The sequence below is a fragment of the Miniopterus natalensis genome, chromosome X (assembly GCF_054644295.1).
Source record: "Miniopterus natalensis isolate mMinNat1 chromosome X, mMinNat1.hap1, whole genome shotgun sequence".
Classification (NCBI taxonomy): Eukaryota; Metazoa; Chordata; class Mammalia; order Chiroptera; family Miniopteridae; genus Miniopterus; species Miniopterus natalensis.
In genome coordinates this window covers 18,690,502-18,717,306 of record NC_142103.1, presented here as the reverse complement: position 1 = coordinate 18,717,306, position 26,805 = coordinate 18,690,502, and the positions used below count along the sequence as shown (strand labels likewise).

At 37.5% G+C, this 26,805-nt stretch overlaps 1 pseudogene; it reads left to right on the top strand.

Annotated features, from left to right (window-relative positions):
- LOC107529328 (ubiquitin carboxyl-terminal hydrolase 10-like) overlaps window positions 1-25,158 on the top strand; it is a 35,747-nt pseudogene extending 10,589 nt beyond the window's left edge.
- Window positions 25,159-26,805: the final 1,647 nt, after the last annotated feature.

Below are 26,805 nucleotides of genomic sequence, written 5' to 3'. Positions count from 1 at the left end.
TAAAATAGTTCTGATAGTTTATCTGTGGTTATTCTTTCAGTTTTCTACATAAATCATTTTTATCATGTATAAATAATAACTTTTATTTCAGGCTTTTCACTTTGTGTTTCTTTTTGTCGTTGCCTACACTGCTAAGATTTCTGGCCTGTGATTAATAGAAATACTGATAGTGAGCTATGCTATCTTATTCCTGATTTTAAAGCAAATACTACTACCACTTCACCATAATATCTGACCTGTTATATAGAGTTTTCTTTTTAAAAAAATGTTTTTATTGACTTCAGAGAGAGGAAAGGAGGAGAGAGAGAAGCATCCATTGGCTGCCTCCTGCACACCCCCTACTGGAGATTGTGCCTGCAACCATGGCATGTGCTCTGACAGGAACTGAAGCCTGACCTCCAGGTTCATGGGTTGATGCTCAGCCACTGAGCCACACTGGCCGGGCAGTATAGGGTTTTAAAAAAATGCTTTATGTTAGTATAGCATAAGGAATATAGTCAATAATATTGTAATAACTATTTATGGTGCTAGGTAGGTACTTGGAATATCGGGGGGACCACTTTGTAAAGTATATGATTGTCTAACCACTATGCTGTACACCTGAAACCAATACAAAATAATATTGAATGTAAACTGTAATTGAGAAAAAATGCTTGATATTAGATTGAGGAGATCTGCTTTTATTCCTTTGTATTTCTTAAGTGTGTATATAATATGGTTCCTCAGATCACTAGGGATCAGAAATAAATTAAAGAACAACTGGGCCCGGCCAGGCATGGCTCAGTGCTTGAGTGTCGACCTAGGATCCAGGCAATCAGGGTTCGATTCCCGGTCAGGGCATATGCCCGGGTTGTGGGTTTGATCCCCAGTTGGGGGCGTGCAGGAGGCAGCTGATCAATGACTCTCTCATCATTGATGTTTCTATCTCTCTCTACCTCTCCCTTCCTCTCTCTAAAATCATTAAAGATAATATTAAAAAAAAGAACAATTGGTCAGCAAGTAAAGATTGAGGTAGGAACTCCTAATTATACTTGCAGTTAATCAAGGCCAGAAAGGTTGAAGCATCAATGAATCAAGGTAGATGCACCCAACAACAGTATTCTGAATTCATCAATGAATTTGAGCCTGGTACTACATTTAGTTTCCAATGGTGCTGTTTATGTATCCCCAGCTTAGGTGGGAAGTAGTGTCAGGGTAGGGGTGTTGCTACCTCCTAAGAAGCAGTCACTGTTGGCTAACAGAGCAGTGCCTATAGGTGAGTTGTGATATAATCAAGTACATACTATCCATATTAGATTCCTAGAGAGAATGAGTGAATTCATCGACTTTATTTGCCAGCTGAGGAAGCTGAACTATTGTTATAATGCTAGAAATAGATTCCATTCATTCTCTTTCAGAAAATGTTTGCCCTGCCAAACAATATGCTAAGATCTGAGAAACAACAGGAGAATTAGATTCACTGGCTCCCTATCCTCACAGAGCTTGAGGTCTAACAGATTCATGGGTAATTTGTATCTACAGTTTTACATTATTTTTATTATTTTTTTTAAAATTTTATTTTTGTTTAAAATATTACAGATGTCCCTTTTTCTACCCAATGATCCATTCCAGCCCGTCTCATCACCCTCCCCAGTACCTCTCCCCACCATTGTCCGTATCCCTGGGCTGTGCATATATGCATATAAATTCTTTGATTACTCTCTCCCCCTCCACCCACCCACACTCCTCCATCCCTCTGACATTCGTCAGTCTGATCTATGCTTCCATGTCATTGAATCTATTCTGTTCATCAGTTTATTAAGTTCTTTAGATTCCATGTATAAGTGAGATCATGTGATGTTTGTCGTTCGCTGCCTGGCTTATTTCACTTAGCATAATTTTCTCCAGGTCCATCCATACTGTCCCAAAGGGTACGAGATTCTTCTTTACAGCTGCGTAGTATTCCATGGTGTAAATGTCCCACAGCTTTTTATCCACTCATCTACTGATGGGCACTTGGGCTGTTTCCAGATCTTAGCTATTGTAAACTGTACTGCTATGAACATCAGGGTGCATATATCCTTTCTGATGAATGTTTCAGGATTCTTAGGATACATTCCTAGGAGTGGAATCACTGGGTCAAAAGGCAGCTCCATGTTTAATTTTTTGAGGAACCTCCATACTGTTTTCCATAGTGGCTGCACCAGCCTGCATTCCCACCAGCAGCGTACTAGGGTTCCCCTTTCTCCACACCCTCGCCAGTACATGTCGTTTGTTGATTTGTTGATGGCAGCCATTCTGACAGGTGTGAAGTGATACCTCATTGTGGTTTTAATTTGCATCTCTCTGATGATTAGCGACGTTGAGCATTTTCTCATGTGTCTCTTGGCCATCTGTATGTCCTCTTTGGAGAAGTGTCTATTCAAGTCCTTTGCCCATTTCTTAATTGGGTTGTTTGTCTTCCTCTTGCTGAGTACTATGAGTTCTTTGTACACTTTGGAAATTAGCCCCTTATCAGATACATCCTTGGCAAACATGTTTTCCCAGACCGTGGGGTTTCTTTGTATTTTGAGGGTGTTTTCTTTTGCTGTTCAGGAGCTTTTTAGTTTGATGTAGTCCCGTATGTTTATTTTTTCTTTTGTTTCTCTTGCCCTAGGAGATGTATCAGTGAAAATTCCACTATGTGGGATGTCTGTGACTTTATTGCCTATGTTTTCTTCCAGGATTTTTATGGTTTCGTGACTTACATTTAAGTCTTTTATCCATTTTGAGTTTTGTTTTTGTGTATGGTGAAAGTTGGTGGTCTAGTTTCATTTTTTTGCATGTATCTGTCCAATTTTCCCAGCACTACTTATTGAATTGATTGTCTTTACTCTGCAGTTTTACTTTAGAACTACTCCATCTCCTTTCTGCAACTCTTTCCTCTCATCCAGATGCCCAGTACTTTCATGGCGCACTGACTGCCAGTATGAATATAGGACTTTTACTCTTTCTATCCCCTACCCACAAAATTAAGATATAATATCTGTTCACAGAGTCTCTCAAAATTTCTCTGTTCACAGATCACTTAGTGTCTCAATTTAGTATTCATTTCCCCTCTAGGCCAAAAGAATATTTCAATTTATTATGTAGTTAATTTCAAACAAATTAACAAGTGTTTATGCCTTAACAATTCAGTAGCAACTTAAAAAATTATACACATAAATTGGAAAATATTTTTATTTTATTCTAAAATAATCATAATTACTTACTATTGGGATACGTGTATGTGCCCAAGTTCGTAAACTTTTAGAATCATATTGAACATCACCACTTCCTGTTCACAATGATTTCCACACAGTACTTACCTTTTAAATCACAGGAACTGCCAACATACTATTTAGCAAATGCATAATGTTGAAAATAATTATCTAGTGTTTTAGCACAATGTACTGTTGAAACTGAAATATTTTGAGCTAGTAGTCCAGGTATCTGACATATGTAAACCATTGTACTATTTCCCTTTATAATTTAAAATATACCACAGCACCCCTGTGAGTTCACTGTGTCTTCCCGGGGTACCTTGGTGTAACCATTTGGAAACCATATACTATGTCTTTTTTTTCCTGTTCTATTGGATGAGTGTTCCTTAATTTGACTAATAATTTAATGAACAGTAACTTGGTAATGGATAGCAATGGCTTAATATACTACCATTCCTGTGTAAATTTTTGTTTTAAAAGTAGCTTTACTCACCTTGTTCAAAGTAAAAAAATTATACATATGTATATGCACTGTACTTGAGTAGTGAGGAGACAATTTTTTAAAATTTATTTTATTGTTGAGAGTGTTACAGATGTCCCCCATGTCCCCCCCTTTGTCTGCCTCCACCCATCTCCCACCTCATCACAGGTCTTCACCTGTCTGTTGTGTGTGTGCATGGGCTATGCCTTAGTTGTACTTTTAAATCCCTTCACTTTTTTCGTCCATACCCCCAACCTCCACCCCATCTGGCAAACATCAAAATGTTCTCTGTATCTATGAATTTGTTTCTGTTCTGCTTGTTTATTTTGATTTTTAGATTCAGTAGTTATATATATATATATTATTACCATTTTATTGCTCATATTTTTTTTCTTTCCTCCTCCTCCTCCTCCTCCTCCTCCTTCTCCTTCTTCTTCTTCTTCTTCTTCTTCTTCTTCTTCTTCTTCTTCTTCTTCTTCTTCTTCTTCTTCTTCTTCTTCTTCTTCTTCTTCTTCTTCTTCTTCTTCTTCTTCCTCCTCTCCTTCTTCTTCTTCTTCTTCTTCTTCTTCTTCTTCTTCTTCTTCTTCTTCTTCTTCTTCTTCTTCTTCTTCTTCTTCCTCCTCTCCTTCTTCTTCTTCTTCTTCCTCCTCTCCTCCTCCTCCTCCTCCTCCTCCTCCTCCTCCTTCTTCTTCTTCTTCTTCTTCCTCTTCTTCCTCTTCCTCTTCTTCCTCTTCCTCTTCCTCTTCCTCTTCCTCTTCTTCAAGAAGACCCTTTAACATTTCATGTAATACTGGTTTGGTGGTGATGCACTCCTTTAGCTTTTTCTTGTCTGGGAAGCTCTTTATCTGACCTTCAATTCTAAATGATAGCTTTGCTGGGTAGAGCAATCTTGGTTGTAGATTCCTTGTTTTCATCATTTTGAATATTTCTTGCCACTCCCTTCTGGCCTGCAAGGTTTCTGTTGAGAAATCAGCTGACAGTCGTATGGGTGCTCCCTTGTAAGTAACTAATTGCTTTTCTCTTGCTGCTTTTAAGATTCTCTCTTTGTCTTTAACCTTTGGAATTTTAATTATGATGTGTCTTGGTGTCTCTTTGGGTTCCTCTTGTTTTGGACTCTCTCTGCTTCCTAGACTTGTATGTATATTTCTTTCAACAGGTAAGGGAAATTTTCTGTCATTTTTTTTTTCACCTAGGTTTTCAAATTCTTGCTCCTTCTCGTACCTCCATGATGTGAATGTTGGTTCACTTGAAGTTGTCCCAGAGGCTCCTTATACTATCTTCATATTTCTGGATTCTTTTTGCTGTTTTGATTGGGTGTTTTTTGCTTTCTTATATTTCAAATTCTTGATTTGATTCTGGACTCAAATCAAGTCCTCTACTGTTGATTCTCTGTAAATTATTCTTTATTTCAGGTAGTGTATCCTTCATTTCTGACTGGTCCTTATTTAAGTTGTTGATGTTCTCACTAAGATTCTTAAAGTTCTCACTAAGTTCCTGAAAGTTCTCAGTAGGTTCCTTGAGAATCCTTATAACTATTGTTTTGAACTTTGTATCTGGTATTTTTCTTGCTTCTATTTCATTTAGTTCTTTTTTTGGAGATTTCTCCTGTTCTTTCATTTGTAACATGTTTCTTTTTCTCCACATTTTGGCTATTTACCTGTGTTCTTTCTATGTATTAGGTAGATCTGCTATGTCTCCCGGACTTGGTAGAATGGCCTTATGTAGTAGGTGTCCTGTAGGGCCTAGTGGCTCAGTTTCCCCAGTTACCCGAGATGGGCACTCCAGGTGCACCCCTGTGTGAGCTGTGTGCACTGTTCTATTATGGTTCAGCCTTGGTTGATGTTGGCATCACTGGGAAGGATTGAACCCCAGGCCAATCGGTTGTGAGGATTGTCTGTGACTACAGTGGAAGGGCTGCTGTGCAGGAGCCAATCCTATAGACCAGAACATGCTTCAGTGGGGCCTTGGTGCTCACCAAGTCTGCCCCTTGAGGGTGTCACTCATGGAGATGGTAGGGGTGTAATCTGGCATGGTCTGAAGCTGTCTGCCTGGTGCACTGGCTCTGAAGCCTCCCTGGAGGTGCACAGTCAGCCACTGCCTATGCCCTGGCCTGCATCCCCAGGCATGAGCTACAAATCTATCTGCTGATGGCTGCAACTTGTGTTGGGCTTGGAGGTGCCCAGGAGAGGTTAAGCTATAACCCAAGGAGGGCTTCCACTAGCGCCAGGCCTGGGGCCACTTTTCAGGAGGTATGGGCCACACTGAGGTCAGCTGTTGCTTGTCTAAGAGATTTTAGGAAAATCCAAAGCCTGAGGCAAGAGAGGCCAGTAGTGTGGAAAAACAACTGGAGATGGCTTGGATGAGCCTCCAAGTAAGGAGGGGCGGGGCCTCAGGGAATCACCAGGGAGAGGTAAAAGGTGTAAGCCAGGTTGATGGAGATTCAGATATGGTGCCTGTCTGCTGGCTCTGTGGTGGGAAAGGCTTAGCAAAGGCACAGTGGATTCTGTCAGCACTTCTGTCTCTGAGAAAGCTGCCCCTCTAGCTCTTGCCCTGATTCCACACAAGTTAGCTGTTCCCTGAATGTCACAGGTTCATTTCAAGCTGCTGCCCCAGTGCTGAAGCTCAGAGGGAGTGAGTCTGAGTAAATCTCACTCATGCCTGGGCCCTTTAAGAGGAATTGCCTGGGACTCCAGCAGCTTCTATGTCACTCAGCCACAATCCCTGCTGGTTTTTACAGTCAGAAGCTATGAAGATTTCTCTTCCCAGTACTGGAAACCTGGGCTGGGGCTGGGACCCCCTCCCTCCTCAGGGAAACCTCCACAGCTTAGATATGCTTTCCTATTTTAAACCTCCCCACATGGGTGTGGCACCAGCTGGTTCCTCGATTCTGCCCCAAGTCGTCCCCCCGCCCCCCCCAGTCTCAATGTGCTTCTCCTTTAATTCCTAAATTGTAGGGCTTCTGTTCAGCTAGACTTCGGGAGGTTCTGAATATGGTTGTTCTGTATTTTCATTGTAATGTTGATGAGGTTGTGGGAGGCTGCAAGTACTGTGTTTACATATGCCACCATCTTGACCAGAACCCTCTGGAGACAATTTTGGATGTGAAATGGACATTTCTGGACTCCCTTATTTATACCAGGTAGAAGGCTATTTCATCCTTCAAAAGGACAAATTCTGTTAGGACTCCTATCAGCACCAGAGAATATCCATGTTTCCATAAGGATTTGGTTCATATAGGGGACAGACTGCTGCATTCAAACCATGGCTCTGTCAGTTACTAACTCTGTGACCTTGCAAGTAACCTAACTTCCTTATACCTTACTTCCGCCCCCCCCCCCTTTTTTTTTTTGCCATGGAGATAAAAATAGCACTTATTGCATAATTAAGGGAAGAAGATTAAATGAGGAAATGCATGCAGCACATTTAGAACAGTGCTTGTCACAGACTTAGTGCTGAATAAGTGTCAATCATTATCATAGGCAGAAACAATAGAGATTAGTGGCCTCCCATAAATACAAGATATATGAATGAATGGATGTATGTCCTCTATCATTTTTCTAGACCTAGTAATAGGGTTATAGGATAATGGGAACTCATAGTCTTTACCTGTAATACAGTGATCCCATCAAGTGGTTCTGGTTATGTGGGTTATCCTGATTTTTCTGGCTGTATATACTGACCAAATTTTTGGCAATATTAATTCATTTTGAGTTAAGGAAAGAGGAATTTAAGACATGGATACAGGTGTTTGAAGATCTGCCTCATTTGGCTTTGAATTAAAATAAAACTAAGATAAAGGGCTTATTAAGGGCTGATAGGCATTCAGTTGAAAATAAAAGTAGAGGAGAAAGTAAAAATCTATACAGTTTGAATTTTTGAAAGGGCTTAATTCTAGTTGCTCTATCATTAGATCCTTGTCTCAGTTTACATTAAAACTACAAATGCAAGGGGAGAAAAAAAATCAATTCAGTAACTTGAAAGTCTTGAGTGATATGGCATTTCTATTTTATAATACCCAGGAGTGCAGAAAATCATAAAATCTCCTTCCACTGATACTGGTTTATTCAAAATAGCACACCACTCAAGATAACTGATAATCTCAAGGCTCCTGGAAGTCCCACTGTATTTCTTAAAGAAAATACCAATAATACAGCCAATTCAAAGTTGTTTTCTCTAGGAGTCTCTAGAGAATTCACATCTTATTGAAAAAGAAGTAAGACACCAAAAGAAGGAGTCATAAAGAAAGAACATAGTAAAGATCTTTTGTAGTTCCCCCAACTATATATTGAGTATACTTTTGCTACTAATATGACCCATCTTATACAAGTTATGTGTACAGGTTTATGGGTATAAACAGTAATAACCAAGAGATAAAATAATAATTAAAAAGAAGTGCAGTAGAAAGGAAAAATATATTAGGAAAAATATATTAAGACTGAGATGTTTGGGATAAAACAAATGAGTCAGGAAAAAATAGAAAACCCAGGATAAAGTGGGTTAAGCCTTCCTCAAAGCCTATTTGGAAAGATGTGAGTATAATAAGAAAATAACATAAATTAAATCTGGACACAGTAGGAGGCCAGTTTGGCAGTTGAGACAGCTGGAAGCTTAATAGTAGTTATGTCAAGGAGATTTCTATGAGAGAGTAAAGTAAATCACTGCCTTATTGTCAAGAGGCTGACTGGAACATGACCTTGAGTATCCAATGAAAGTAAACGTGATTCCTCAGGATTCAGAGATCAAGCACAACCACAGGAAGTGATAGTTACTGTCATGAAATTTTAGAACAGGTAGAAAACTTAAAAAAGGCTTTAGTTTACTACAATGTTTTTTAGATAAGAAAATGTATGCTCAGAGGTTGAAGAGTCTTGTTTCAGGATAATGAAGTGAGTTAGTGTCAGGGTGAGGTCTCTTAACTTCCTCTCTATGCTCTTTCCTATCTTAGAATCATCTTCAGAAGCAAGGAATTGAATGGACAATTTCATTATGCCATAGGTAAATTTCTCTTTGTTGTCCTTTTATTTAGCATGTCTTTATTCCAGGTTTGTAACCTTTATGTGAAATGCAATTGACTAAATGCCTTCCCACAAATATGCAGGTCATCACTTCCAAGGAAAATTTCCAGAACTCAACCAGAATAAGAAATGTCTTATTTTTCTTAATCATTCAATACTACCAGAGAATATTTCAGGAATGCCATTAGGGAAAAATGTTTATCTTCAGAACGTTCCAGTTTTAATAATCTCTATTAAGATAAATAAGCATAAAGAAATATCCCCAGCCTCCTTAAAGCCTTGCCTTACTGCAAAATATTGTATCTTTTTGGATTAAGGCATTGAAAGATACTGCTAAAACTCAAATAGGTTTTCTGAGAGCAGTATATTGGCAAAAATGCACTTAGAAAATCTTTGAGGAAAAGGTGAATTGCAAGAGATGTGAGTTTGGGGGAAGAGAGGGCCAGGGAAAGGAGGAGGTCAAAGAAAACAAATGTCTCAGATGTGGTTAAGTTTTCTGGATGCATTCTAACTGCAGTTAGGACCTCATGGTGGGAGGATGGTGATGGAGGTTAAGAGGAGTTGTTAATTTCTCACATTTGTTTCTGGGGGAAAAGTTCCCCATTATCTCTGAATTGGCTCTGGGGCTGAGCCATGCCTGGCCAGGCTCCAAAATAAGTATTTTTAAATCAAATTTTTTGTTAAACTTGAATATTTTAGAAAAAAGCCCAATATTTCCAAGTATTATTTTTAAAAGACCTCAGTTTCTATATTATATAGATAACTGTCATTCATCCTTCAATGCCATGAATATCCTATCAATCTGACACTATTTTTCTCGAGGAAAGCTGAGGAAATGCCAAGCTAAAAAGCATTAGGAATATATTAGCAGAAAATTCCAAGCCAACTTTGTTAAGTTATATGTTCTGTTGACCTACTTGTGTTCTGGATCTTTAAATGCATCTACTGAGAAAGATTATGACTGACTACAACAAAAGGGAGTGCTTTCAATTTTCCATGTGAGCTTTCACTAGTTCCATTAAAATGAAAGCAGTTTTATGGAACATGCCTGTCCCTCAAGATAATAAGATCACTAAAAAAGAGGCAGAGCAAAGCATGAAAAAGGAACTCTGACAAAAAGGAAACTAACTACTCAGGATGCCTTTTTATTAATGTTTAAAAGAGATGTAGATGTAAGTTTGTTGACAGTGTTCTATAGCTGGACCATGCAGATGATGGTCTCAGGGACAGCCCTTCTGTGGTCAGCCTTTATTTGAGTATTTATAAAAGGGTGTGGCACTACAGTCAAAATAACTTCTTTAAAATAATTTTTTTTAATTATTATTTTTTAATCTTCCCCAAGGATATTTTTTCTATTGCTTTTCAGAGAGAATGGAAGGGAGAGAGAGAAACATTGATGTGAGAGAGGCACATTGATTGGTTGCCTCCTGCACGTGGGGACTGAGCCTGTAAACGAGGTATATACCCTTGGCCAGAATTGAATCAGGGACCCTTCAGTCCACGGGCCAGTGCTCTAACCACTGAGTAAAACCAGCTAAGGCTAGATTTCATTTTTATTCTTAAAGAATTGTGATTGATTTGAACTCCGTAGTGTCTCATGAGTACAAGCACATAAACTTGCCTTTGGTTTGCCTGATCATGAGTATTCCGATGGCAGGAGTGACTTCCTGGTGGTATTTTCCAAAAGCATTTAAAGATTCAAATTTTAGCCATAGCAGACTTTGTCAAAGAATAAGAGCTGGGTCAAGTAATAGAAAAACCAGAAAATCTGGGAAGGAAGAGGTCAGGGGGAAAAATATGAAGGGGAATAAAAGTTTTTAAAAGGTCTCATATATATCATGGATTCTGGAAGGTCATGTGCATGATAATGAGTGCTCACACATTCAGAAAAGTCCAGACAAAACCAGAGCCTGACCTCCAGCTAATCTAAAGACTCAGTGCAAGTAGGAAGTGAAGGCTAAGGCAGAGTTTTAAATGGGCTGGCTTCAAATAGGTTGAAGAGTCCTAACACAGATCCAGTGTACAAAGATTGGGAGACCCTTTTCTTTCTTTCTCTCTCTCTCTCTCCCTCCCTCCCTCCCTCCCTCCCTCCCTCTCTCCCTTCTTTCTTTCTTTTCTCTTCTTTCTTTCTTTCTTTCTTTCTTTCTTTCTTTCTTTCTTTCTTTCTTTCTTTCTTTCTTTCTTTCTTTCTTTCTTTCTTTCTTTCTTTCTTTCTTTTTCTTTCTTTCTTTTTCTTCTTTCTTTCTTTCTTTCTTTCTTTCTTTCTTTCTTTCTTTCTTTCTTTCTTTCTTTCTTTCTTTCTTTCTTTCTTTCTTTCTTTCTTTCTTTCTTTTTCTTCTTTCTTTCTTTTCTTCTTTCCTTTTTTCTTATTTTTTCCCCCCAGGTACTTAAGAAAAACTGTCAAAATAATAGCTGACCATTAAATTAATGGAAGATGTACTTCAGTCACCACATATAAAAAAACACAGACTACAAAAACAGTTTAGAAAAATCACTAAACAAGCAAACAACAAACCACAAAAACATCAAAACAGATCCTAGGTATTGAGGAGAATATGATTTATACAGTTGCCACACTAAAATATTCAAAGTGTTCAATTTTCAACATAAAATAATGAAGAATACAAAGAAATAAGAAACTATGGCTCATTCATGTGAAAAAACAAGGCAATAAAAACTGTTCACGAGGAAGCCCTAACATTGAACATATTAGGGAAGGAAATTAAATTTAGTGATTTAAATATACCCAATGAGCTAAGAAGCCCATGGACAAAGAACTAAAAAAAGTCCCAGGAAAATTATATCCCACCAAATCAAGAATAAAATATAGAAATATAAATTATAAAAAGAAACCAAATAGGAATTCTGGAGCTAAGAGGTAAAATAACTAAAATTAAAAATTTAGTATAAGAGTTCAACTGCAGATATGAGCAGGCAGAAGAAACAAGTCAGCAAACTTGAAGATAAGCTCACTGAAATTATCTAGTAAAGAGCAGAAGGAGGAAAGAATAAAGAAAAATAAATCCTAAGAGACTTGTTAAAAACCATTGAGCACATGAGCTTCCATATAATAGAGGGAGAGGAAAGTGAGAAAAAAGCAGAATAAATATTTAATGAAATAATGTCTAAAAAACCTCCCGAAAATGATGAAAGCATAAATCTACACATTCAAGAAACTAAATTCTAGGCAGGATAAATTCAAAGAGCTCCACACCAAAACACATTATAATCAAATTATTAAAAAACAAAAACAGAGAAACTTGAAAGTAGAAAGAGAGAAGTGAGTCACTACAGACAAAAAATCATTAGTAAATATAATAGCCAATTTCTCATCATAAACCATGGAAGTCAGAAGGCAGTGATGTCACATAATTAAAACACTGAAAGAAATTATTTTTTTACCCAAGAGTTCTATACCTGGCAAAACTATACTTATAAATGAAGAAGAAATTAAGAAATTCCTAGATAAACAAAAACTGAGAGAGTTCATCACTAGTAGACCTTTTCTTCACACAATGCTGAAGGCAGTCTTTCAGGCTAAAATGAAAATACACCAGACAATAACTCAAAACCATTCATTTATTTATTTGTTTTTTTAATAAATTTATTTTATTTTTTATTTTATTTTTTTTAATGTTTCTTTATCTTTATTGTTGAAAATATTACAGATGTACCCTTTTTCCCCACTGATCCCCTCCACTCCACGTCCATCCTTCCCCAGGCCTTCCCCATACCAATGTCTGTGTCCATGAGTTATGATTATAAACATATAAGTTCTTTGATTAATGTTTCCCCACCCACACTCCCCTCCCCGCCTTCCCTCTGCGATCCTTCAGTTTGTTCCATGCTTCTGTGTCTCTGGATCCACTTTGTTCATCAGTTTATTTTGTTTATTATATTCCACATATAAGTGAGGTCATGTGGTACTTGCCTTTCTCTGACTGGCTTATTTCACTTAGCATAATACTTTCTAGTTCCCACCATGCTGTGCCAAAGGCTAAAAGGTCCTTCCTCTTTACAGCTGCATAGTTAGTATTCCATGGTGTAAATGTGCCACAGCTTTTTTATCTACCATTCATTTATTTATTAAGAAATAAATAAAAAAGTTAAAAATAGATATATAAACAAATACAAATACCAGCATTTTTAATTTGTGGTTCTCTATTTTTATATGATTTAAATGCAAGTGCATAAAGATAATCTAACAGGCATATGCTGTATAAAGAACTAATTTTTGACAATAACAACACAGGGAGGGAAAAATGGGGCTGCAGTGAAGCAGGGCTTTATATACATTTAAATGTAAGTTGATATTAATTCAGATATGATTGTTATAAAGTAGGGATGGTCATTGTAATTCCCTGATTAATTACTAAGAACAAATTTAAAATATAGAAAAAAATAACCAGTAAATTCAATGGTCCACCAGGAAAAAATTAATCACAAAAGGCAGTAATTGAGGAATTGAGAGACAAAACAGATATGACATATAGAAAACAAGTAGCAAAATGGCAATGAATTAAAATATCCAGTTAAAAGGCACAGAGATTGGCAGAATAGATAAAAGAAAACATGATCGAACTATATATACACTGTCCCTGAGGGACTCACTTTAGATCCAAACACACAAATTGGTTGAAAGTGAAAACAGAAAAAGATATTCCATGCCAGTATTAACCAAAAGATAGTTGGGGTGGCTGTGCTAATATAAGACAAAATAGAGTCTATGCCAAAAATTGTTACCAGAGACAAAGCATGACATGACATATTGATAAAAGATTTGATCCATTAAGAAGATACAACAATTATAAACATAAACACACCTAACCACAGAGCCCCAAAATATATGAAGCAAAAACTGATAGAATTAAAGGGAGAAAAAATACTTGTACAATAAGAGTTGGCAGTTTCAATACCTGACATTATATAATTGACAAAATAATTAGACTATCAATAAGGCAATAGAGGACTTGAACAGCACTACAAATAGTCTTTACAAATATAGAATATTCCACCAAACAATGCAGAATAAACATCTTTTCTCAAGTGGGAAACATTCTCCAAAGAACATTCTCCAAAGCAGACCATATATGGGTTCACAAAATAGGTCTCAATGCATTTTAAAAGATTAAAATTATACAAAGTCATTCCTTGACCATAATGGAATGAAACTAGAAATTAAACCTGGTGGACATTATGCTAAGTGAAATAAGCCAGGCACAAAAGTGTAAATAGTGCACTATTCCACTTATATGAATATATTGCAAATTTTAAAAACTTCATATTTTCCTGATAACCTCAACATCCTCACAGTCTGAGAACACCTCATGTAGATGGAGAGGTGCACTGGTGTGATAAGGCTGGTCCTTGACACACATTACCTTTCTTGCTCTTCCCTGACTGTGACTACATTCAAATGTACCAATAAAATCCCCTCATGCCTTTGCTTGTATACTCCCACCTTGACCCCCAACAAAGGCATGTGTTTACTGGTTCTCATTCTCTCTCTCGACTCCCCACTTGCTTGGAACTCCTTCCATATGAACCCCTTGCATGGCATGCCATGCCTCACTCTTTTAGGACCTGTGAGTATAAATAAATCTTCACTTTTCATACTCTTCTCCATGGTGTTATTCTGTGTCTGCACCTGACTAATCATAAAAAACAACATTTTAAGTAACAGCATTATTCCTTAAAACACTATTGATGACCAGAATGGAATAATCTATGTCATGTATAGAAAACCCTATAGAGATACCCTTCAATTGCTGGTGACTCACTAATTGGCTATCCTGATTTGGCTCCATCATTTGGAAAGGCTCTCTGTCTTGCTGGTGTTCATGTGCACTGCTATGCACTGCTTTGGGTTGCCCCTTATGAGTGCTGCTAAGACTCTCCATCCCAAAGTTCATGCAGACCCTGTACCAATACCAACACACCTCAGAATATCACTTCCCAGCCGTGATTTCAGAGATAAGGGGATAATTATCCTGTAGCTCCTTGGGATCCAGAGTCACTGAGCCATATGAATTGGCTGCTTTTCAGTGTACTTTGGACTGATTGTGATTTGAAGGACTCCTGTGGATAGAAGTGGAATTCCTTCCCCTATCACAGAGTCATGCTGGGTGCATATCACTGAGTGTTAGCCTGGAAAACAGGGGGGCAGTGGCCTGCAATACATGTGGGAGACTCTGTCAGCCCGATTCAATGTACCACTGAACAGCACTTGGGACAAAGAAATAATACACTCTCCTCCTTGACTTCAGGTGGTCCCCCTCCTTCAGTCCTCCATGGCTCATTGTAAATACTGATTTGCCAGGGACCTGCAGCTCCTCCTCTGCTGCATCCCTTGCTGCTGTTGTTTTTTGTCCCCTAACCTCATGGATCATTGCAGATCCCATCTATGGAGAAAGACTGGTGACACAATGTAAAAAAAAAAGGGGGGGCATAGGGGGAGGATCACTTTGAATCCTTCTCCCTGTAAGGCATCTGAGGAGGTTTCTCTGCTCATTTGAGATTACAAATTTCCTGGAATGTGCTTGGGCATTTTTTAGAGCTGCTCCCTATTGATGTGCTAAGAATTGCCTCCTTAAAATTAAATAACAAAATTAAAAAATATATATCAAACAATTTGAGGCTATTATTGCTGTCCCATATATAGACCCTAGACTCTCTGAGGTTGATTGGGACAACCTAGAGAGAGGTCATTCCTCATAGTGAACAGCAGGGGCCACTGATGACCACCAGGCGCTTGTTAGGTAAACAAAGAGAGGAAAAAACTTTATCTAGAGATATAAGCCACTCTAAAGATTTTGCTTAAGAAAAGAAAGTGAGGGAAAGGACTAATTATACTTGGGACTGGGGCCATCTTAGGGAGAGGTTGCCTACAGGCACTGGCCCCTTCCCCCTTCTTTTTTCTCCTCTAATAAGTCAGAGACACAATCTGAAGACAACAGCTTCAAGTGGCTAAAAACCTAAAAAAAAGCAAGGGGGGTGGGGACCACTGTAGCTTTAGACAGCTATTAGCCTAAAGAGGATGGGGGAAGGAAGTTGAAATCTTATGTACTGAAAATATTCTTGATCTAGCAAACATAATGCAAGCACTAGATTACTTATTGATTTAAAAATAATCCCCTAGCATCAGGGAGAAAAATGAAAAGTAATTAAATAAATTATTTATACATATATATTATATTTTAATATAAATGTATAATAAATTATATATGTATATCTAATATATAACTAAAATTTTTAAAAGTTCCATAATTTGATCCATTAGAAATTCAAAATTTATATAGAAAATTTATATACTAAAGGCTTTTTATAACAGAAAAGATGAAAAAGACACACTGATTGGCTTTTGTGAATTCTACAATCTAGGTTCTAAATCAACTTTAACATTTAATAAAATGCAACAATTGGCAAAATTTCATGGATTTAATACTGGGGCTCAAATTATACTTATACCTGGGGATCCCATTAAATTTACATATTGTTTCCCATATAATCTTTAAATGTAACAAAATAAAATAGAAGAAAATGGCTACTTTAACTGTAGCCTTGCCTAAATTTCACATAGTCATAGTGCCCAATGTCTTAAAATCTTCCATATTGAGCATAGATGCTCAAACATAATAAAAAATAAATTAAAATTAAAGTAAGTCTTTGGCATAATAAGACAATATCTCATGGACTTCTGGTTAAAATAGTTAATATGATCTAATGTAAGTTAAAAATAGAGGCTTCAAGGTTTAAAACTTATTATATAAAACATAATTAATAAAGGAGTGATTATTCCCACTGCTTCTCCATCTGAGAGCACAATCTTGTTGATTCCTAAATCTGGAAAAAAATAAAGGATGCCTCATGGTGGATTACTACAAACTTAATGCTGTGTTTCCATCCAAGGCTTTAATATCTAATGCCCAATATTATTAAAATTACTAATTCTCTTCAATCAACAACAGGTATTTTGTTTTTATAGATTGGATAATATATTCTATTCAGTGATTATTTCAAAAGCCTTTCAGCTACAATTTGCTTCTACTTCCAAAGGGATAAAATCTACCTTTTTCAGGATGTCCATGGGGTATGACAATAGCTTGGCTATCACACAAAATCTTTGCAGTCCCAATCATGAATATATCCATCTTTCTCCAGAAACACAAGCATGACATTGCGTTGACAATATCCTCCTCCAAAGAGATACATTTGACTCACATATTAATGACACATAAGTCCAACTTTTTTAGTCCTTTTGGGGTTCTGGTTGTCAACATTTTCCTCATTTAAAAATTGTACTTACAGTGTATGTGCTGTTGAGAAGATGGCAGCGGTGGGGGAGGCAGGGAAACAGAGGGACTCATTGAAAAGATTGGTAGAATTAATATCATTAAAATGTCCATACTGCCCAAAGTAATCTATAAATTCAATGCAACCCCTATTAAAATACCAATGGCATATTTCACAGATCTAGAACAAACACTCCAAAAATTTATATGGAACCAAAAATAACCCCACATGGCAATCTTGAGAAAGAACAAAGTTGGAGGAATCACAATACCAGATATCAAGTTATACTACAAAGCCACTGTAATCAAAACAGCCTGGTACTGCCACAAGAACAGACATACAGATTAATGGAATAGAACAAAGACCCTAGAAATTGACCCAAGCCATTAGGATCAATTAATATTTGACAAAGGAGGCAAGAACATACAATGAAGTAAAGACAGTCTCTTCAATAAATGATGTTGGGAAAATTGAACAGCTACATGCAAAAGAATGAAGCTAGACCACCAACTCACACCATACACAAGAATAAACTCAAAATGAATAAAAGACTTAAATGTAAGTCATGAAACCATAAAAATCCTAGAGGAAAACATAGGCAGTAAAATCTCAGACACCTCATGTAGCAATATGTTTGCTGATACATCTCTTAGGGCAAAGGAAACAAGAAAATAAACAAATGGGATCACATCAAAATAAAAAGCTTCTGCAGAGTGAAAGAAACCATCAACAAAGTGAGAAGGGAGCCCACTGTATGGAAGAACATATTTGCCAATGGTATATCTGATAAGGAGTTAATGTCCAAAATAGATAAGGAACTCATACAACTTGACAAAAAGAACACAATCCAATTAAAAAATGGGCAAAGTGGACATACGGATGGCCAAGAGACATATGAAAAAATGCTCTAAGTCACTAATCATCAGAGAGATGCAAATTAAAAGAACAATGAGGTATCACTTCACACCAGTCAGAGTGGCTACCATCAACAAATCAACAAATGACATGTGCTGGCGAGGGTGTGGAGAAAGGGGAACCCTCCTACACTGCTTGTGGGAAAGCAGACTGGTGCAACCACTATGGAAAACAGTATGGAGTTTCCTCAAAAAATTAAATATGGAACTTCCTTTTGACCCAGTGATCCCACTTATAGGAATATATCCTAAGAAACCCAACACACCAATCAGAAAGAATTTATGCACTCCTATGTGCATAGCATAATTTTCAATAACTAAGATCTGGAAACAGCCCAAGTGCCTATCAGTAGATGAGTGGAAAAAAAAGCTGTGGTATATTTACACCATGGAATACTATGCAGTTGTAAAAAAGAAGAAACCCTTATCCTTTGAGACAGATGGAACTGGAGAGTATTATCCTAAGTGAAATAGGCCAGTCAGGGAAAGACAATTACCAGATGATCTCACTCATATGTGGAATCTAATGAAGGAAATAAACTGATGAACAAAATAGATCCAGAAACATGGAAACATGGAACAGTCTGATGAATCTCAGAGGGAAGGTGGGGGCAGGGGAGTGGGCGAGAGATTAATCAAAGAACTTATATGCATATATGCATAACCCATGGACACAGACAACAGTGTGGAGAAGACTTGGGGTGGGAGTGAATGCCAGGTGGAGGGGATCATTGGAGGAGAAGAGGGGGGGACATCTGTAATACTTTCAACAATAAAATAAAATTTTATATATATATATATAATTTATATATAAAATTATATATAATTTATATATAAAATTATATATAATTTATATATAAAATTATATATAAACAATTTATATATAAAATTATATATAAACAACCTCCAGACATGGCCTGTGTTTTTTTTAGATTTTAGCCCCGATGAATTCAATCAGTTCTTTGTGACTCCTCGCTCTTCAGTTGAGCTTCCTCCATACAATGGAACAGTTCTGTGTGGCGTACAGGCTACAGTTGAACTACCTGATGGACAAGAATATCAGAGAATCAAGTTTGGTGTTAATGAATTGAACCCAATGACACTTTGCCTAGGGCTTTCAACCACAGTATTTCAAGCACATTGAATTCTCAGGCCACTGAATTTATTCTTAGTTGCACAACTTCCAAAAAGACCCCTGATGACATAGATAAAGAAGCAAACTACAGCTCCATTGACTAGCAGTACCCGAGCTCTGCCCTTGCTCTGGATGGCAGGTACAACGTGGAGGTAGAAGTTATGGAAAATGATGATGTCTCTGGTGGTCTTGGACAAATGAAGAGTAAAAGAAGAAAAAATGTTCACCTGGATATTATAGTTACTTGAAAGATGGCAGCAATGGTAATATTTCCATGGAATCCATGGTTAATGGCCATGCCAATCCAGCAGTCCTGAACAGCATAGGCACAGAGGATGTAGAGTTGATGGGAGACACACCCTTGCTGGGGACACCCAGGACTGTAGCAGTCCTCAGGTCTCCACAGACTTCGTCAGTGATGCTGTGCCTGGTGGTTCTTTCCCCAAAGCCCTGGATAGAAATGCTAGGACTGCAGGGCAGCCTGAGGGCTGCCAGAGGCCTGACTTTTAATAGTCCTGCCTCCCTGCAGACAGCTGTGGCTCACTATTATGTTGGGACTGCTGCTACTCAAAACCTTGGAGTTGCTAAAGGACAAATACTTGAACTCTTGAGTGGAAGGCATGACTCAGATCCAGCTAAATCTGAGAACGCTTCCCATCCTACTGATGCCCCAGCCTCTGTGGTGGGCACCACTCCTGTCAGTCAGTCTAAATTGTGGGCCAGTCTTTTCTATGATTTTAAGCCCTCTTCCTTCTCTCCCATGGCTTCTGTTGAAACTATTTCCTCCTGCTACATTACCCTGGTCTCTGAAGAGCAAGCTGAAGTCACAGAAGGTCTTGTTCAAGTTTCAGAGGATCCTGTAGCCATAAAGATTGCAGGATTACTAGAGAATGTAACCCTAATACATAAAGCAATATCATTGCAACCCTGTGGGCTGATCAATAAAGGAAGCTAGTGCTACATTAATGCTACACTGCAGGCACTGATTGCTTGCCTTCTGATGTATCACCTGGTGAAGTTCATTCCTCTGTATTAAAAAATGCAAAGACCTTGTATTTCAACATCCACGATAGCTTTGTTTGGCTATCGTGCCAGGTACTTCCAAAACACAGACAAGCTCTTGGGGATAAAATTATGAAGGATATCACTCTTGAGCTACTTTTGAACCCACATGTATTTTTTAGACTCCTGACAGTCATCAAATCGAGCCTGTCTGAAAAAGGTTGAAAGAAGATGAGGAATACTTAAGCTTCATTCCAAATGGACTTCATGAGGAAATGCTGAACCTAAAGAAACTTCTCTCACTCAGTAATGAAAAACTTGCTATTTCCAATGGACCCAAAAGCCACTCTGCGAATGTGGAACAGCAGGAAGAACTAGGCAACGGAAATGAGGATGAATGGTGGCAAGTGGGCCCCAGAAATAAGACTTCAGTCATTTGCCAGGTGGACTTTGTTCAGACTCCAATCACTGGCATTTTTGGTGGACACATCAGGCCTGTGATTTATTAGCAGAGTTCAAAGGAATCTGCCATTTTGCAGCCATTTTTCATGTTGCAGTTGGATATCCAGTCTGACAAGATACGTACAGTCTAGGATGCACTGGAAAGCTTTGTGTCAAGAGAACCTTTCCAAGGTTATTCCATAAAAACCAAACAAGAGCTTGAGATCAGTCGAAGAGTGACTGTGGAAAAACTTCCTCCTGTCCCTCTGCAGCACCTGAAATGATTTGCTTATGAGAAGACTGGTGGATGTCAGGATCTTATAAAAAATATTGAATACCCCGTGGACTTGGAAATTAGTTGAGAACTGCTTTATCCAGGAGTTAAACATTATTTTATTTTATTTTATTTTATTTTATTTTATTTTATTTTATTTTATTTTATTTTATTTTATTTTATTTTATTTTATTTTATTTTATATTTTATTTTATTTTATTTTACTTTATTTTATTTTATTTTATTTATTTATTTATTTTTTAAATATAAACATAATTTTAAATGCCACAGAACCTATAGACTATTTGCAGTACTCTACCATCATGGCAGCAGTGTGATGGGTGGTCATTACACTACAGATGTCTTCCAGATTGGTCTGAATGGCTGGCTGTGCATCAATGACCAGACAGACAAGGTGATTAACCATTACCAGTGAGTAAAGCCCACTGCTGACTGCATAGGTTACCTCATCTGTTATTGCTGAGTGGACTTGCTGCAACTGCCTGTGCGTTGTGTGTGCCTGACACCTACTTACAGAACACCAACTCTCACTGACTTCTTTCCTCTCTTTAGTGGCTCTTTAGAGAGAAACTCTTTCTCTCTTTTGCATAAATGGGCTGGAATGAAAAGGAGATGCCTTGGGGTTTGTGTGCAACATAGTTTATGTTGTCTTCTAACTTCCAAATCAAAATCATTTGGTTGAAACAGACTGTTGCCTTGATTTAAGAAAATACACAAAAACCCATAATTCTTAAATAATGCTGATTCCTGAGTAAGAAGGGGGGACTTGCATTTGATTCCTAGTCTGATTGGTTAGTAGTATAAATTCTGTACAAGCAGCAACACTTGTAAATTTGTGAAAATGAATTTCATCTTTCCTTAAAAAGAAAACTTTAAATCTATCACAATTTCTTCCCCAACAGTTTAGTTTTTGATAAACGATAAAAATGAGCCAATTACCAGAGAAGAAATAGTTACTCATGAGAAAAATAAACACAAAAAAATAAGTTGCTGGTTCCTAACAGGAAAAAAAAAAACATTTTAATGATTGTGGGATGAGAAACTGCTTACGTACACATTGCAGATCAAATGTTTGGAATTAAGGTGTTAATCATATAGATGGGTGATTGTAATTTTGTTGCCATCAAAAGATTTTAAATTGCATTCATGCTTCTGTATGCATATAATGAAATATGGGCAAAATAATGAAGATTGATCTTTCCTTTAAGTCTGTTCTGTTTAATTCTGCTGCCTGTTTTTCTACAATGCTGAGTTTCTAATTGTGCACAGTTTAGTAATACCTAGGAGTATAAAGTTGTTGCCCAGCAATAAAAATCACAAAATTAGTTTAAAAAAATTTACTTACAAAAATCAAGAGGTACTCTTGCTAGTGCCATCAGAAACTCCTTCACTAAAGAAGTTTTAACAACCTCTTTTCATGCCTCCTGGAGTCTCTGGTCCACCGATGATGGCCATTAGTTGCCCCAGTGCTTCTGATGCAAAAAATTGCCCCCTTTTCCTTGGCATCATACTATACATATTAAAAAAACAAATGAATGACTACCTACTGGGCTGTTCTGGAAATAGAGGCCTTCACAGACTCTGAAACTGTGACCCCCATACCCAGCTACCCATTATGCTTTGAGTCATGAAAACAGCAGGCCACAAGCTCAGCACAGCACAGCTAACAAGGCCTTTTTTTTTTTTTTTTTTTTTTTTTTTTTTTTTTTTGCTAGTGATTAGTTTATTTTATTATTTTTTAAAAAATTTTTATTTTTGTTTAAAATATTACAGATGTCCCTTTTTCTCCCCAATGACCCGTTCCACCCCAGTCCCTCTCCCCACCATTGTCCGTGTCCTTGGGTTGTGCATATATGCATATAAATTCTTTGGTTACTCTCTCCCCCTCCACCCACCCGTCCTCCTCCATCCCTCTGACATTTGTCAGTCTGATCTGTTCTTCCTTGTCATTGAATCTATTCTGTTCATCAGTTTATTAAGTTCTTTAGATTCCACGTATAAGCGAGATCATGTGATATTTGTCTTTCACTGCCTGTTAAGACAGGTTGGAACCAAATCTTGGCCATCTGATATATTCTACCTGCAGGTGGGGGTGGCTTCCCTTGTCTTCAGTCTCTTGCCAGATGCCAAGGTAAGAGAGAAGGTCACCCCTCCACCTGATCCCTTGGCTATCTGGCAGCCCCTTGGGATTAACTGAGTGAACAGCAATGGGAGTTCATAGTCTGTGCAAATGGTACTGTTAACTATCATATATGAATGGAGTTTAGTGGAATGTTGCAACTTTCCATCCCTTAGAAAGTCCTAATAAAGGACAGAACTCAAAACAACACACAAGGCCAAACTCCAGGCAGTTTTCTTAAGACAGAATACCCTTGTCAACAAATGGCATCATATTCACATGTATTATTAACTATTGGGCCATTACCTAAAGAGTGTCCCCTTTAAGGTAAAAAGTGCTAAGGATCTCTTACCTCACAGATACCCCAAATATAAATCAAAATCATACCTGTTTCTGCATGTACTAAAACCACAATGCAAGGCCTTGCAAGGATACTATTTGCTCTCTTCAGAGCTACAGACATCGCTGGTAGTACTCAAGACACAAGACACACATTTCACTTCTTAAAATACATAATGCTGAGCTCTTGGAAAAGGCATTCAACAGAACATTCGTGTCCATAATAATCTCAAATAGTCAGTTTAACTGAGAGACTTATTAGTGTCTTCAAACAACTTCTTTTCTAATTCTAGTCCAAAGAATAAACCTCTAAAGTTCTGTATCTTGCCCCAGGCTTTAATCTGTTCTTATACATTATCAATCTTATCCCCAACCTATAAGGGCTGGAGTCAGATGGAGGACACATACTCTCCTGGGATTCATTAAGCACAGATTGCCTCCAGTTCAGAAAGTTGCTCATCTGATACAGGACCCATTTGAACATAAACTTCCACCAAAAACAAACAATTAAAACACTGTCAAATTCAGCTGCACACCATTTTGTTGACTGTTGGTTTTGTTACTACTGGTTTGTATGCTTTCATTGGTTTACAATCTGGAGGCTCACATCAACCCAAGTGGCTATCCATTTGAAAAGTATACCTGAGTCCCACATCCCAGATGACATTGTCCTAGTCCAGAGGCTCACCACTGGAGATGACATTGCCTCAGAAGATATGCTCTCAGGCCAAGACATTGCCATTGTAGATGACTTTGCTCCCTAGGCCAGAAACAACTTCACCTGGCTACTAAGATCTCTGTCCAAACAATGCCCATGAATTAGCCACCTTTTAAGATATAAATTGAACACACTACATTATTAATTTTTTTTTGCTTTTGTTTCTGAACTCATTGCTTACCCTATGATTCTGGTATACTCTCTTCTCTCTGCTAAGGTGTACACCCTTTCACTTCTATGCTTAAAGGGATTTCTGGTGAAAATTACTAAAATTAATGATTATTGCTATCCCTAGAAGGAACCTACTTCATATTTATCAACTCCTTAACCCCCTGGGGAGAGGACTACACACTACCTGATGTCTGTTTTCTATACCTCTCCAGCTTTCCACCACAGTTTCTCACTTTGCATCTCTGGCCATGACCACCACAACCACTCTTTTCCCTTTGCTAAGCATGTCATTGTCTCATGGGTACATTATACCATGAATGATGGCACTTTTGGGTTCTGTCATGGCCCAAACTCACAGGCACAGCATCTTACTTATTTTTCCTTGCTGACTCCTCCATGTATTTTCTCTAAGGAAATCAAACCTCAGTGTGCAGTGATTACATTGGGGATCACCATAGTTCTTGATTCACTTGGTACATCCCTGTTTCCATCAGCCCAAATGGACAGTGTTTATTCATATCCTCATAGGATGTGCTATAGCCATGGGAGCCACTAGCAGTGTGGGGAGGGCTCTAGTTGGAGATAAGATTTTTTTTAAAAAAGTAGATTGGGACCAGTAGGTTAAAGGATTTAAATGCTGTTTTAAGAATCTAATCTGAATAATATTAGCAATCCACACTTTTTTTTTTAAACAGGGAAATGAAGTAATATGATTTTTATTTGTAGAGAAATTGTTTTGTAGGTAGTGTAGAGGATGGATTTAAGGGGATAAGACCTATTAAAAAATTAAATTAGTATCAGTGAAAAATGAATACCTGGTTGAGGCCAAAGGTCAATGTCACTACACTGTTAATGGAAGAAGAGGAGTCCCAATCGAGTGTTGCAACAAGCCTTTCACATGCATAAGTTTTTATATGCACAAAGACATAGGCTTTGATACTGAAACTGAAGATTTTATATACTTAAGAATCTTCACAGCTTCTACTGAACATATTCTTTTTCTTTTTAGGAATGAAGCAAAAGTCTCCCATTTTTGAGTGATTCTTTTATGTCAATTCTACAAAATTGCATGTAACTTTGTAAATATTTTTTTAAAATAGAAGGCTGGGGGCAGTCCTGGATGGAGGAGGTCAATCGGGAAAAAAGGGGACATCTGTAATACTTTCAACAATAAAGATAAAACACAAAAAAGGAAAAATATAGTTTTGTAAATATTTAATATTCTGATAATTTGATTTTGAATTGTAAATGTCAAGTGTTCTGTTTTGGGGGGTTTTGTGCTTTATTGTAACTTGTTAAAAAGGAAAAGTTGTGCACTTTTTAGAATTTTTTTTTTTAATGTATCTTTATTGATTTCAGAGAGAGGAAAGGAGGGGGAGAGAGAGAGGTAGAAACATCAATGATGAGAGAGTCACTGATCGGCTGCCTCCTGCATGCCCCTGACTGGGGATTGAGCTCGCAACCCAGGCATGTGCCCTGACAGGGAATCGAACCCTGATTGCATGGATCCTAGGTCAACGCTCAACCACTGAGCCATGCCCGGTTGGGCTAGAATGTTTTTATGAGTAAATTTAATGTACTAAAAACAAAAAGTGAAAAAAAGGATTATTTACTTTTTTCTAGTTATACCTTATAAAAATAATGCTTGACAAATTGATTTCTCTGGGGATAAAACTGTTTCTCTCTGTCATCTACAGAGTGATTATGCCCAAATGAGTTTGGCCTTATATATTACAAGTGGAGGAAGTCTTATTACTGTATACTTAGAGTTTAGCTTATAAGAAACCAGAATGGTAGTTGTCAGAGGCAGGGGGCCAGGGGAGTGCAAAATGAGCAAAGAGTTTCAAATGATACAGACTACCAGTCGTGAAAAAAAAAAAATGTTATGGGGATGTAATGTAGAGCATGGTGACTGTAGTTAATAATTCTGTACTGCATATTTGAAAATTACTAAGAGAGTAGATCTTAAAACTGTTCATTACATTGAAAATAATAGCCCTATGAATACCTTACTGGTAGAGCCAAATGCATTTTATACCAAGAGTTTAACACAAAGCTTCTCCAATAGTAGGGGTATAGTAATTACTTTTTCTTTATAAATGATTGAAATCATTAACTTCTCTAATGGCTATAGATAGTTTGTAATTATAGTAACTATATGTTATAGATCTTTTGGACCAGTTCCAAGTGAGGCAGCTGAAGTTCAAAACAACCTTTGCGATTTTGCTTAGGACTCCTGTATATCTGGGCATTTCATTTGATTTTTATTCTTTGTCAGTTACACTTCTGAGCACAGAGCCTAACTACTCAATAAATTTATTGATTAAAGGATTCTGTGTATAGAAAAAAGGGGCAGCAAGGAGGGAGAAGTGTTTGGCATTTTCTGATTCTAACCTAAAGCCCATAGTCCAAAACCATCAGAGCAGAAATAATTCCGCTCCCCCCCAATTGTGGACAGAGAGCCCACAGGTACATGTGAAAATGAGCAAAATGTATCTATGAATTAATGTGCTACAAGTATTTGCTTTATACTAGGTGACAAACAAGTGCCCTAAATCATCAGAACTACCCATTTAGCCCAATAGAAGCCAATGATGATAAATTGAATTTAGAGTCGATAAATCTCAAGAAAGAAAAACACGCAACTACCTAGAGATTTGTT